The sequence below is a fragment of the Mirounga leonina genome, unplaced genomic scaffold (assembly GCF_011800145.1).
Source record: "Mirounga leonina isolate KUSES-001 unplaced genomic scaffold, KU_Mleo_1.0 Mir_128, whole genome shotgun sequence".
In the NCBI taxonomy this organism is placed as follows: Eukaryota; Metazoa; Chordata; class Mammalia; order Carnivora; family Phocidae; genus Mirounga; species Mirounga leonina.
Window position 1 is genome coordinate 5,942,630 of NW_023270320.1, and position 12,637 is coordinate 5,955,266.

At 46.8% G+C, this 12,637-nt stretch overlaps 1 protein-coding gene across 2 annotated transcripts in view; it reads right to left on the bottom strand.

The window, feature by feature from the left end:
- Positions 1 to 9,388, bottom strand: part of TACC1 (transforming acidic coiled-coil containing protein 1) — a 119,152-nt gene extending 109,764 nt beyond the window's left edge. The window contains exon 1 of one of the 2 annotated variants that reach the window (XM_035003999.1): positions 9,246 to 9,388. The gene's annotated coding sequence lies outside the window, so the exon portion shown is untranslated. The remainder of the gene's footprint in view (positions 1 to 9,245) is intronic. The other variant, XM_035004003.1, reaches the window with a different exon arrangement.
- Positions 9,389 to 12,637: the final 3,249 nt, after the last annotated feature.

Consider the following 12,637-nt stretch of genomic DNA (forward strand, 5'->3'; position numbering starts at 1 on the left):
CAAATAATCCTAAAATTTGTATGGGACCAGAAAAGACCCCGCATAGCCAGAGGAATGTTGAAAAAGAAAAGCAAAGCTGGCAGCATCACAATTCCGGACTTCCAGCTCTATTACAAAGCTGTCATCATCAAGACAGTATGGTACTGGCACAAAAACAGACACATAGATCAATGGAACAGAATAGAGAGCCCAGAAATGGACCCTCAACTCTATGGTCAACTAATCTTTGACAAAGCAGGAAAGAATGTCCAATGGAAAAAAGACAGTCTCTTCAACAAATGGTGTTGGGAAAATTGGACAGCCGCATGCAGAAGAATGAAACTGAACCATTTCCTTACACCATGCACAAAAATACACTCAAAATGGATGAAAGAGGGCGCCTGGGTGGCTCAGTTGGTTAAGCGACTGCCTTCGGCTCAGGTCATAATCCTGGAGTCCCGGGATCGAGTCCCGCATCAGGCTCCCTGCTTGGCAGGGAGTCTGCTTCTCCCTCTGACCCTCCTCCTCTCATGCTGTCTGTCTCTCATTCTCTCTCTCTCTCAAATAAATAAATAAAATCTTAAAAAAAAATGGATGAAAGACCTCAATGTGAGACAGGAATCCATCAAAATCCTTGAGGAGAACACAGGCAGCAACCTCTTCGACCTCAGCTGCAGCAACTTCTTCCTAGAAACATCGTCCAAGGCAAGGGAAGCAAGGGCAAAAATGAACTATTGGGACTTCATCAAGATAAAAAGCTTTTGCACAGCAAAGGAAACAATCAACAAAACCAAAAGACAACCGACAGAATGGGAGAAGATATTTGCAAATGACAGATCAGATAAAGGGCTAGTATCCAAAATCTATAAAGGACTTATCAAACTCAACACCCAAAGAACAACTAATCCAATCAAGAAATGGGCAGAAGATGTGAACAGACATTTCTGCAAAGAAGACATCCAAATGGCCAACAGACACGTGAAAAAGTGTTCAACATCACTAGCCATTAGGGAAATACAAATCAAAACCACAATGAGATACGACCTCACACCAGTCATGATGACTAAAATTAACAAGTCAGGAAACGACAGATGTTGGCAAGGATGCAGAGAAAAGGGAACCCTCCTACACTGTTGGTGGGAATGCAAGCTGGTGCAGCCACTCTAGAAAACAGTATGGAGTTTCCTCAAAAAGTTGAAAATAGAGCTACCCTATGACCCAGCAATTGCTCTACTGGGTGTTTACCCCAAAGATACAAATGTAGTGATCTGGAGGGGCACGTGCACCCCAATGTTTGTAGCAGCAATGTCCACAATAGCCAAACTATGTAAAGAGCCAAGATGTCCATCAACAGATGAATGCATAAAGAAGATGTTGTATATATATATACAATGGAATATTATGCAGCCTCAAAAAAATGAAATCTTGCCATTTGCAATGATGTGGATGGAACTAGAGGGTATTATGCTAAGCGAAATAAGTCAATCAGATGAAGATAAGTATCATATAATCTCACTGATACGAGGATTTTGAGAAACAAGACAGAGGATCATAGGGGAAAGGAGGGAAAAATGAAACAAGACGAAACCAGAGAGGGAGACAAGCCATTAAGAGACTCTAAATCTCAGGAAACAAACTGAGGGTTGCTGGAGTGGAGGGGGTGGGAAGGATGGGGTGGCTGGGTGATGGACATTGGGGAGGGTATGTACTATGGTGAGCGCTGTGAATTGTGTAAGACTGATGAATCACAGACCTGTACCTCTGAAAAAAATAATACATTATATGTTAATAAAAAATTAAAAAATAAAATAAAATACATTAACCCAATAAAATAGTTAAAATCTAAAAAAAAAATAGACACACACACAAAACAAACAAGCAAACAAAAAAGATAGTGTTTTCGACATATGGTGCTGGAACAACTGGACCTTATACCCTTCAGAGAATTAATTCAAATTCGATCACAGACCTAAATGTGAAATGCAAAAATAGGGGCTCCTGGATGGCTCAGTGGGTTAAGCATCTGACTTCAGCTCAGGTCATGATCCCAGGGTCCTGGGATCGAGCCCCACGTCGGGCTCCCTGCTCAGTGGGGAGTCTGCTTCTCCCTCTGCCCCTCCCCCCTGCTTGTTCTCTCTGTCTCTCTTGCTTGCTCACTCTCTCTCAAATAAGTAAGTAAATAAATAAATAAAATCTTAAAATAAAATTGTTCTGAAGGGATCCATCAGTGCCTCTGTCACTCTCTGTAGTAAGCTGAACAATGACCCCAAAGATATCAGGTCCCACTCCCTGGAACCTATAAATGTGACCTTACTTAGAAAAATGTTATTTTATTGGCAAATGGAATTAAGGATCTTGAAACGGACAGATTATCTTGGATTATCTGGGTGGGCCCTGAATGCAATCACAAGAGTCCTTATCAAAGGGACGAAGAGGAAGATTTCACACACAGAAGAGGAACAGGCAATGCGACCACAGAGGCAGATACTGAAGTGATGTGCCCACAAGCTGTGGAATAGTGGCAGCCACCAGAAGCTGAAGAAGTCGAAGCGCAGATTCTCTCCTACAGCCTTTGGAGGAGCATGGCCCCGTTGAGACCTCAATTTCTGCCCAGTGACACTGATTCTGGACTTCTGATCTCCAAACCGGTGAAAGAATACATTTCTGCTGTTTGAAGCGACTGAATATGTGGTCATTTCTTGTAGCAACCACAAGAAACTCATACACCATCTTCCTAAATTTCACCTTCCTTTCATATAGATTTTTCATTCTGTAATGAATAAAGCCACCCACGTGTATCAGTCAGGACCCTCTCCAATTTGAGTGTTTGATCAAGGGACTGTAGACGAAGGTCTGAGTAGAGTTTGAGAGACCTCAAAGAGTGTCCGTTTCACAGAGCTGACCGGTGGGGGAGACTCCGGCACCACCCCAGGCCTTAAGGGTTAGGGGGACAGAAGCTGTGTGGAGACAGACGGCCGTCTGACAGGAGCTGTGGCCTGCAGTCAGGGGACACATTTGGCCCGCCGCAGAGGAGCAGGGAGAATAAGCACCTCATATCACTCTCTTCCGTGGCTCTGATTTCCTGCTAGTGGCCTCTGGTCACAAATGCAAGGGAGCCATCCAGGTCAGCCTCCTGGACACAGAGAAGAGTGGCGAAGAGTGGAGAGTGGATTTATAAGGGCAAATGGAAATATCTGGCACCCATTTAACTTCACTCCCTTCTCAAGACCGTCCACATAACAGATGGGCTTTGTGAGACAGAGGGCCCCCTGGATCCTAGCTCTGTGGCCTTGGGCAAGTCCCTACTTCCCTAGGCTTCCTTCTCCTCATCTGTAAAATGAAGGCATTAGCCTAGAAAGTCTTTAAGATCCCTTTCAGCTCGAATGCTCAGGATTTGAGAAGCAGACTAAATGCCTTCCCAGGCTGAGGCTGACCCGTGTCGAGAGTCCTGACAGCTGTTTACTTACGAAAACATAAACAGACCTCTCTTTTCCATGACGTATCTCTGCACCCATGGGAGGGTGTGCAGCGCACGCTGGTTATGGAGCTACTCCGAGGAAAGGAGCAGGCTGTGCTCCCTCAACGCGGACATGTCACAGGCATGCTGGAAAAGGGAACGGGGGCCTAGAAAACCAGGCCGGGCCCTGGACAGCCAGCGGCGTGATGTGAGGAGCAAGCCACTCACCCAACGGCCAGGACGCTGGTCAGTGGGCACGTCTGCTCGTTCCTCAAGAAAACTGGGGGGCCTCAGCAGCTGGGCAGCAGCTGGTGCAGCCCTCGGCCCTCGGGCTGGCCCGGCAACTCCACTGGCAGGCCCAGCAGAGGGGTGGCTGCCAGCAACCACACAGATGGTAATAATTAGCCAGAGAGTCAAACTATGGAAAGTTCCAAGGGTCCAGGAGAGCCCCACACTGAACAATGAACATACACCGAGCCTTCCCCTGCTGCCTTGAGACATTTTGTTCTGTATTATGCCTGCCTTTTCAACTTCTCCTGTCTGCTTCTGTCTCTTTGGAACCTCTTTTTCAAAATGGAGGATGAAGCAAAGGAAGAGAATATCTTTATGAGCCCTCCAGGCCTCCAGAAGATGTGAACTACCTGCCCCTCCCCCTCAACCCCCATATACCTTGGGTGGCCTGGGATAAACAACAGATTTCCTCCCTGCCCCTAGCCCCACCCGTCATCATTAACTAGGACCTTCCATAACTCCTGACGGGCCCCACATGAGCACTCGTTTATAAGTATATGACTTGGCGGTGGGGGGCCTAACAAGGACCTCTATCCCTAAATCCTTAGAAACCCTCCCCAAACTGCTGATTCCTAAATTCCATTTTGTTCTCAACAAAACAATTTGACCCTCTTTGTACACACAACCACACTTGGGAAATGTGTGCTTTAAGGTTGCTCAGTGAGTTAAGGGCCCCAAGGTCCTATTGGAGATGAGGAAAGAAGAGGAGTCTGCGTGTGAGAAACCGAGAAGGTGGGTGGAAGCGGGGGGGGGGGGGGGGGGGGGGGGGGGGGGGCCAGGAAGGACAAAAGGACAGAGAGAGAGGGCCCTGGGCACTGAGGGATGGCATCACCCACTTCACACCACTGCCTACAGCTGTCCCTGTTGAGTCGGTGCTATAAATGTTTTCTGAAAATTCAGATAAGCAGCTTCTCTATCAAGAAAATAAGAGATAAGAAACAGCACAGAGGACCATAGGGGAAGGGAGGAAAAACGGAATGGGAAGTCATCAGAGAGGCAGACAAACCATGGGAGACTCTTAACTCTAGGAAAACTGAGGGTTGCTGGAGGGGAGGTGGGTGGGGGATGGGGTAACTGGGTGAAGGGCATAAAGGAGGGCACGTGATATGATGAGCACCGGGTATTATATGCAACTGATAAATTATTGAACGCTACATCTGAAACCAATGATGTACTTATATGTTGGCTAATTGAATTAAAAAAAACACACACAAGGGAAGCTTGCACTGTGGACCTCAGACCCTCAGAAAGGAGCTTGCCTTTCCAGCGATGGGGTAGAGTACAACCGTGGAATGCGGTTAGGGGGTGCCTGGGGGGGTCTCCCTCTTCCAAAATGCTTCCCCTATCCATTGCCACCGCGAAATCTAAGTCTCCCACTAGAGCCAAACCTGCATATCAATTCATTTATTAATCACTTACCAGTGGTTTGCTAACAGTCAAGCACTGGCCAAAGGGAATTCTGATGGACAAGAACTAGGATTAATTTTAGATACAGGGTACTGACGGTGTTAGGTGCAGAGCAGGGCTCAGTGGGAGGCTGCAGCTGGGACCTTCTCTGTCTTGTCAGAAAGTGACAGAGATCCTTGCAGAAGAGGAGGGAAGAATCCCTGGACACCAGGACTCTGGGAGAGCCTGGAGATAGGTTAAGATGGCAATCCGCGCCACAGGTTTACCCACACCGGGCCCTGCCTGACAATATGCTTGCTTAGATGCAGGTGCACCGGACCCTCCCACCCCCCACCCCCCCCATATCAGGCACCCTTTGTATCATCTGCCCCCTGTTCTCCAAAATGCCTGAGTGCTGCACTCAGACCTCATACTGTGGGTGTTCTGCTCCCTCCATCCTCTTCTAAACATGGCACATTTCAAACAGACAGAAATGGACTAAGTCAGGGAGGATTAGATCTACTATAACCATACTGTAAGCTTTAAGCACCCACAGGCAAACCAGACAGTCCTGAGTTAGCGCCGACCCTAGCGCTTACCAGCCATATGTGTTTGTGCATATTGTTTCCTCCTCTAGACCTCGGGTTCCTCATTTGTAAACTCGGGATAATAAGAGTTGTCACTCGATGTGCAGTTTTGAGGATTAAACAAATGAGAAAATGCATATGAAGCACTTAGCACAAGGCCTGGCTCCAAGTAAGTGCTCAATAAATGTCAATTATTAATGTATTTCTTGCCTACTTTTACTTCCAGTAAAGTCTAGCAAACTGATGGGCATAACTTTCAGAATCATTGCAAATTTAATCTAGACTTAAGCTAGGCTCACAGATTTGTTCTTTGAAAAAGCCACAAAATTCTTTTGTAATTCATGATCTCCTTACTGGTTTTTTTATCTGCTATATTTAGCTCTTAAATTTTATATCTCAGAAGTCATCCTTCCAAAAATACAAGTGGTTCAGCCAATGGCATTTACTCGCTGAAAAAACAAACAAATTTGTTTTTGAAATAACAATAGGTCGGAGGTGGGACTAATTTCCATAACTTCAAAGGTAAATAGATTATACCTCATTTCATCCAAGGGTCCAATTTGACAAAGCGACCCTAAAGACTAGTTGTTTCAGTTCTACCTCTTTAATCTCTGGGAGAACATCTCAGCTCTTTCTCATAGGTCCCTAAGCCATCTCTCAGGGACCCTGGTCCTTTCTCGCTGGGGTCCAGGAACAACCCTCTCCCCCGAGCTCACAGGTGAAATCGCTAGTGTCCATTTTATAGTCTCGAACAGCAGTTACTTATTTCCAGACGGCTGCCGAACTACCTAAGGTTAATCCAACAACCTCTTTTACACATAAAAACATAATTCACTGAGTGTTTACTATGTGCCAGACACAGTTCTAAATGCTTTCTGTGGACTAATTCATTTTATCGTAATAATATCTCCGTGAGAGAGATACTGTCATTATGGTCCCTCTCCATGGGATAGCATAACTTGGATAATTTGCCTACGATGACGTAGCTAATACGTGACAGAACTGGGATTGGAACCCAAGGGGTCGGCTACAGAGCTGCTTTCCCACTAAACCATACCACCTCTGAGAGAAGAGGCGATGTTTATCGGGGATACTGCTTGAACAAAACTCCTGACTCCACTCTTTCACAGAAGCACCCTTCCTTCCATGGAACATTCTGTCCTGACCCTGTCACCCTGTTCCTTCCAGCCTTTTCTCTGGGGCATCCTTTGCCGAAACTATGAACAAAACACACTCACCACCATATCCCTCTTATCTCTGTCAAGCAGGGCTGCAAAAATATTCGAGGCACTGGGGCTCAGACTCAGAGGATGGGCCTCCAAACCCACGATCAGTAGTAACTGGCTGGGTGCCCTTGAGCAAGTCAACTCATGTCTCTACCTTTAGATGCCCTATCCGCAGAGTGGGCAACATGCCTTTGTGAGGATTACATGAGCTAATCCTTGTAACGTGCTCAGCAGAGTGCCTGGCTCAATCAGTAAGCTGTTATCATTACAGAAGATCAATAACAGCTATTATGATTATTGATCATGCAGTCCATAACTGTGAGCAGAGTTGAGAAGGGCACATTCAGAAAAGACTCAGAGAGCGGCCAGCTTGTAAGCCAGGCTCTCCGGGGCTCTGCCCCTTGCCTGTCCCTGCACGTGAGGACAGGCTGCCTGAGATGGAAGGGCTCATTCCCACACCTGGCTGGCACACAGCTCCACTGGGTGTCCCGGGGCAGGAGATGACCACGAAGTAGGAGGGAATAGGGGGGCCAAGTGAGTGCTTAGACAGGGGAGCTAGAAATCCCGCTGTGAATCAACTCCATTCCAGAAGCAGTCACCTTCAGCCCAGACACATTACTCTTTCCAGCTTAGCAGTTCTGAGACTGTTTTCAAAACTTTCTTTCAACTGGGCACCCCAACATATAAGTCAGTAAAGAGCTGCTTTGTTGGGAGTGGGAAGAGGAGGCTCCTGGAGCACTTGCAGGCTCCTGGTTAAACTCCTCCCCCAAAAGGACCCTGTGTCCCTTCTAAACAGCAATGATGTCCTCAGACCACAGTTTGAGAGGCGTTTCTTAAGAGAAACAAATACATATACTACATGAACCCTGCCCTTAGGGAGCTTGGAGTCCAGTGAGCTGGCAGCTGCAGTCCTGCACTGGCTGGCAAGTAAACTCCGACGTCCCTCATGGAAGGTCAAATCCCAACAGGGCGTTCTTGCTAGCTCCTACAGAACCTTCAGGCTTTGCAGTTGCACAAGATCCTTCTACATTTATACCACACACCAAAGGGACGGGGAAGAGCTTCCTCGCCTTGTTCACTTGCTTCAGTAAAATAACCTTTTAAAACTAACTTACCTCTCACAACACCTCGGTGGGGTGGGGTTATAACTATCCCATTTTACAGATGAGGAGACTGAGGCGGAGGACATTTAACTTGTCCAGAGCCACCCAGCCAGGCAATGCTGGAATCATTGCTGCCTGTTTTCAGAGCAGGGCAGCCGGGACTTGAGACTGAGGCTACCTCAGTGCAGGCCCCATCTCTGCCATGGACCAGTTGTTTCTCCGGCATCAGCGTCCTCATCTGTAAATAAGGATGATGGCGATGACACCTACCACCCTTAGAATGGTGGCTGGCACACAGCCAGTGCCCAACAAGAGTTCGTTGCTGTCTTGGGATCACTAATAGGTTATGACGAGTTTGTTCAATTCACCGTCTCATTGATCTGGCCCGTGAAGAGAACAGCGCAAGGCTAAGGAGCTGTGTGTGTGGTAGAGGTAAGTAAAAGCCATAGGAGCTCAAACGAAGGGCATCTGAAATGCCTCATTTAGGACTGCTTCCTAAATTTTTGAGTACTCCTTGTGCAGAAGCCATGCTGAGTTGTCGGTGTCGGTCCAATGTCAGCACGTGTGGTGCCAAGGCTAGCCTTCCAGCCACTGACTGCCGGGAGCGCGTCCCTGACAAAGCCAAGGGCCCCACGCAGCCTCCCGGCTGGACGGGTTACCTCTGCCACGGTCACCTGGGTCTCGAACTGCACCTGGGCTCTGCTCGGAATCGCCCAGCACCGGTGCTCCAGGGCCCTCGTGCCACATCCCCACGCCTGGAGGGGCAACTCCAGAGTGTGCCCATGGGTGGGAGGGGGAGGGAAGGAGAGAGCCCCGGGAGCCGGCAGGACACATGGGCCCGGTCCTGGCACTTCACTCATTTCTTCGTCAGTCTCCCCAGAGCTGAAGGTATTTAGGAGAGCTCCTTGACATTCCAGAGACTCAAAAACAAAAAACAAAAAACCACCCCAGAATTGGGGGAACACTCAGAATTCTGCCACAACACTTTCCATACCAGAACTCAAACAAAATGTGTGCTTCCAGGAGCCCAAGAGTTAAAGTGCCATTTGGAAAGAGAGGGAAAAGAAATGTCTGACCTTATACCTGACAGTCCACCCACCCATCACGCACACCCGTGGGCAAGAGAATGCCCCCAGCCCAAGGCTTAAAGGAGAAGTCCTCCTTTTGCGCAATAAATGTCAAACGATCGCAAGAATGTCCAGTCCCCTGTGCCTACCTCTCGGACTGGGGTCCCCAGGGTCGTTTCTCGCCGCCGTTTGCACCACCTGCTACCACGGATCCATCATCTCTCCTTGGGAAGCCAGTGCTTGCCGCTGCTCAGGGAGGGGTTCCGCGGAAGGAAGGGGAGGGCAGGCACTGAGATCACCGACGTGGGAAGGGGATGGTCTCCGAACCAAGCACTTGGTCAGAGGGAAAAGGATGTTTTGTAATTTTTGGCTTGAATTTCCAGAAGCAGAACAGGAAATGTCCACTGGGGCTGGGAGCTCCAGGGAGAAATGGGCTGCAGTCTCCCTTCAGAGGGGAACTTCCCGGGGCTCTCAATGGTGCCCTGTCTGGAATTTAAAGCTCTGTCTAAATTCTGGTGCCCCTTTCCCCCTTACTCTTTCCCTTAGCACATTTTTTTTTCTTAATGGAACATCAGCTTCGTTCCTGACATGCTGGAAAAATTTTCCTCTGCCTAAACTTGGCTCAGGAACACTCTCTCCTTGTGAGAGAATTTCTCCTGTTACAAAGTTCAGTTTAAAAAACAAAACAGGGCGCCTGGGTGGCTCAGTTGGTTAAGCGACTGCCTTCGGCTCAGGTCATGATCCCAGGGTCCTGGGATCGAGTCCCACATCGGGCTCCTGGCTCAGCTGGAAGCCTGCTTCTCCCTCTCCCACTCCCCCTGCTTGTGTTCCTGCTCTCTCTGTCTCTGTCAAATAAATAAATAAAAAAAACTTAAAAAAAAAAAAACAAAAAACAAAAAAAAACAAAAAAAGAAGGCTATTTGTTTAGCCAACTTTTGTACTAGGGACATTTTTGATGGACTGCTTTTTTTTTTTTCATCTGAACCTCTGGGTTTCAAGAAATATACACACCATATTCCTCTTGACTGTGTTTTCTCCTCCCTTCGAATGGAAAAACAACAACAATAATAACTGGTAAAAGATTATAGTGAAAATGTCCTTAAACTGTGGGTCTAGGTCAGCCTCATCTCTGCTCACATCTCTGCGCACAGTGCAGGGTGTGAGGAGTATGGTAAGAGGGGCAATGCTAGTCTCCAAGACCCTCTCTTAGTTCTAGGTCTTTCTTTTTTTTTTTTTTTTTAAAGATTTTATTTATTTGACAGAGAGAGACACAGAGAGAGAGGGAACACAAGCAGGGACAGTGGAAGAGGGAGAAGCAGGCTCCCCACGGAGCAGGGAGCCTGATGTGGGACTCGATCCCAGGACCCTGGGATCATGACCTGAGCCGAAGGCAGATGCTTAACGACTGAGCCACCCAGGCACCCCTCTAGGTCTTTCTATGATGGGGACACAGGAACTGGCTACCTTTCCCAAAGGGGACTGGGGTCCAGTTCCACGTAACAAACCACATCCTCAGCCCCTCAGGGATGGGGCCTGCAACATTGCTGGTTGGGATTCTTGGAGGCGGTGGGTGGGGGTGCATGGGGTGAAAAGCCATCGTAAGATTTAGCTGTTGGTAATCGCCCGGAGGGTGGCATGTCTGTGCATTGTCAAATGCCACCACAAATTGGGAAACTTTAGGGTACTTGTTGACCCTTGCAATAAAACTCAGTAGTTCTCAGGGTGCTAACTGGGGATTAGTTCACAAACAGGAAATGAGGACATCCCCTCTGCTCTGCTTATTAAAAGAAGGTGAGTAATAAACAAATTAATAGTGTAAGCAAGATAAGAACAAATTTTTTTGCCAATTCATGAGGTCAGAAAATTTTAAATGTTTTAGAAGTCTCCTTCGTTTACAAAAATTATACTGCATACATAATAGGCTGAGGCTAGCAATTTTTAGATTTTTTATTTAATGTATCGGTAACATTTTTTTAAAGGATAGTTTACTTTTTATTTTTTATTTTATTTTTATTTTTTTAAATATGTGGGGTTTTTTAAAAGATTTTATTTATTTATTTGACAGAGAGAGAGCACAAGCAGGGGGAGCGGCAGACAGAGGCAGAGGGAGAAGCAGGCCCACCGAGCAGGGAGCCCGATGCGGGGCTCGATTCCAGGACCCCGGGACCATGACCTGAGCCGAAGGCAGATGCCCAATGACTGAGCTACCCAGGTGCCCTGATAACATTTTTATCTAGTCAGTAAAGCAAGACTGACTTAGGTGAAAATTTTTTTTTTCTAGCTTGAGTTTTGTACCTAAAGTTGAAAGTACTTGAAATGCATTCATATTCTGAAACTTAGAGATTCTGTCATTTCAATTTTGGTTTAGTGTGGAAATAATCCTAATCAACAAAATTTAACCCATCATTAAAGTATTTAACTAGATGCCCATTTTGGTGTTTTTTTTTTTTTTTTTTTTAATTTATTTGACAGAGAGAGACGCAGCGAGAGAGGGAACACAAGCAGGGGGAGTGGGAGAGGGAGAAGCAGGCTTCCAGCTGAGCAGGGAGCCCGATGCGGGGCTCGATCCCAGGACCCTGGGATCATGACCTGAGCCGAAGGCAGACGCTTAACGACTGAGCCACCCAGGTGCCCCCATTTTGTTTTTTTTTTAAACATATCTTAACATAATAGTATATGTAATATACTATACTCCCTCACTTGGTTTTTGTCCCCAAAGGATCTCAAGAATCACACTCTGAAAAGACGTAGACAAATTGAGTCTATTTTATATCTAAACAACAGACACACTGTGTTCTAAAAAGATTGATCATGTCCCCAAATGAAGGCAAAAGTCTAATTCCCAGATATAGTGTGTGCAGCTTGGTGGGCACAACTTGCCACAGAGATGGGGGGATGTTGCCAAGCAGAATTGGTGGGGTGTTTTTTTTTTAATAAAATATTTATTTATTTATTTGAGAGAGAAAGAGAGAGAGAGAGTGCAGGACCCAGGGGCAGAGGGAAGGAGAAACTCAAGCAGATTCCGCATTGAGCCTGGACCCACGGGTGGGGCTCGATCTCATGACCCTGAGATCAGACCCAAGCCTAAACCAAGAGTTGGATATTTAACCCACTGTACCCCCAAAGGCACCTTAGTGGGGTGGTGTTTCTAACTCTTCTCCTGAGAGCAAGAGTCACTAGCTTAGTCAGTCATCTTTTTCCACTTGCTAAACTAACTGATTTGGTATGAATGTAGACAGAGGCATAACAATTTTATGGGCAGCAAAAGAGCTAAAGGCGAAACGAAAACCCAGTCTTTTTAAGGTTAAAAGTTTTCAAAGCTAGACAAGGTTTCACAAAAGGCCAAAGTTTGGATTGGTTTGTAGGTGAGGGACCATACTGAATTGAAACAGTTACATTGTGTTGGTTGAGTGCCTAGTGTGTGTGCCGCTCTAGTTGAGGCCTCCTCAGAAGGAAAATGATTTTAACATAACAATTCCGTAAGGTATTGTTGCTCTCATCTTACAGAAGGGATGCTGGGGTTCTGCGCAGTATCTTTTGC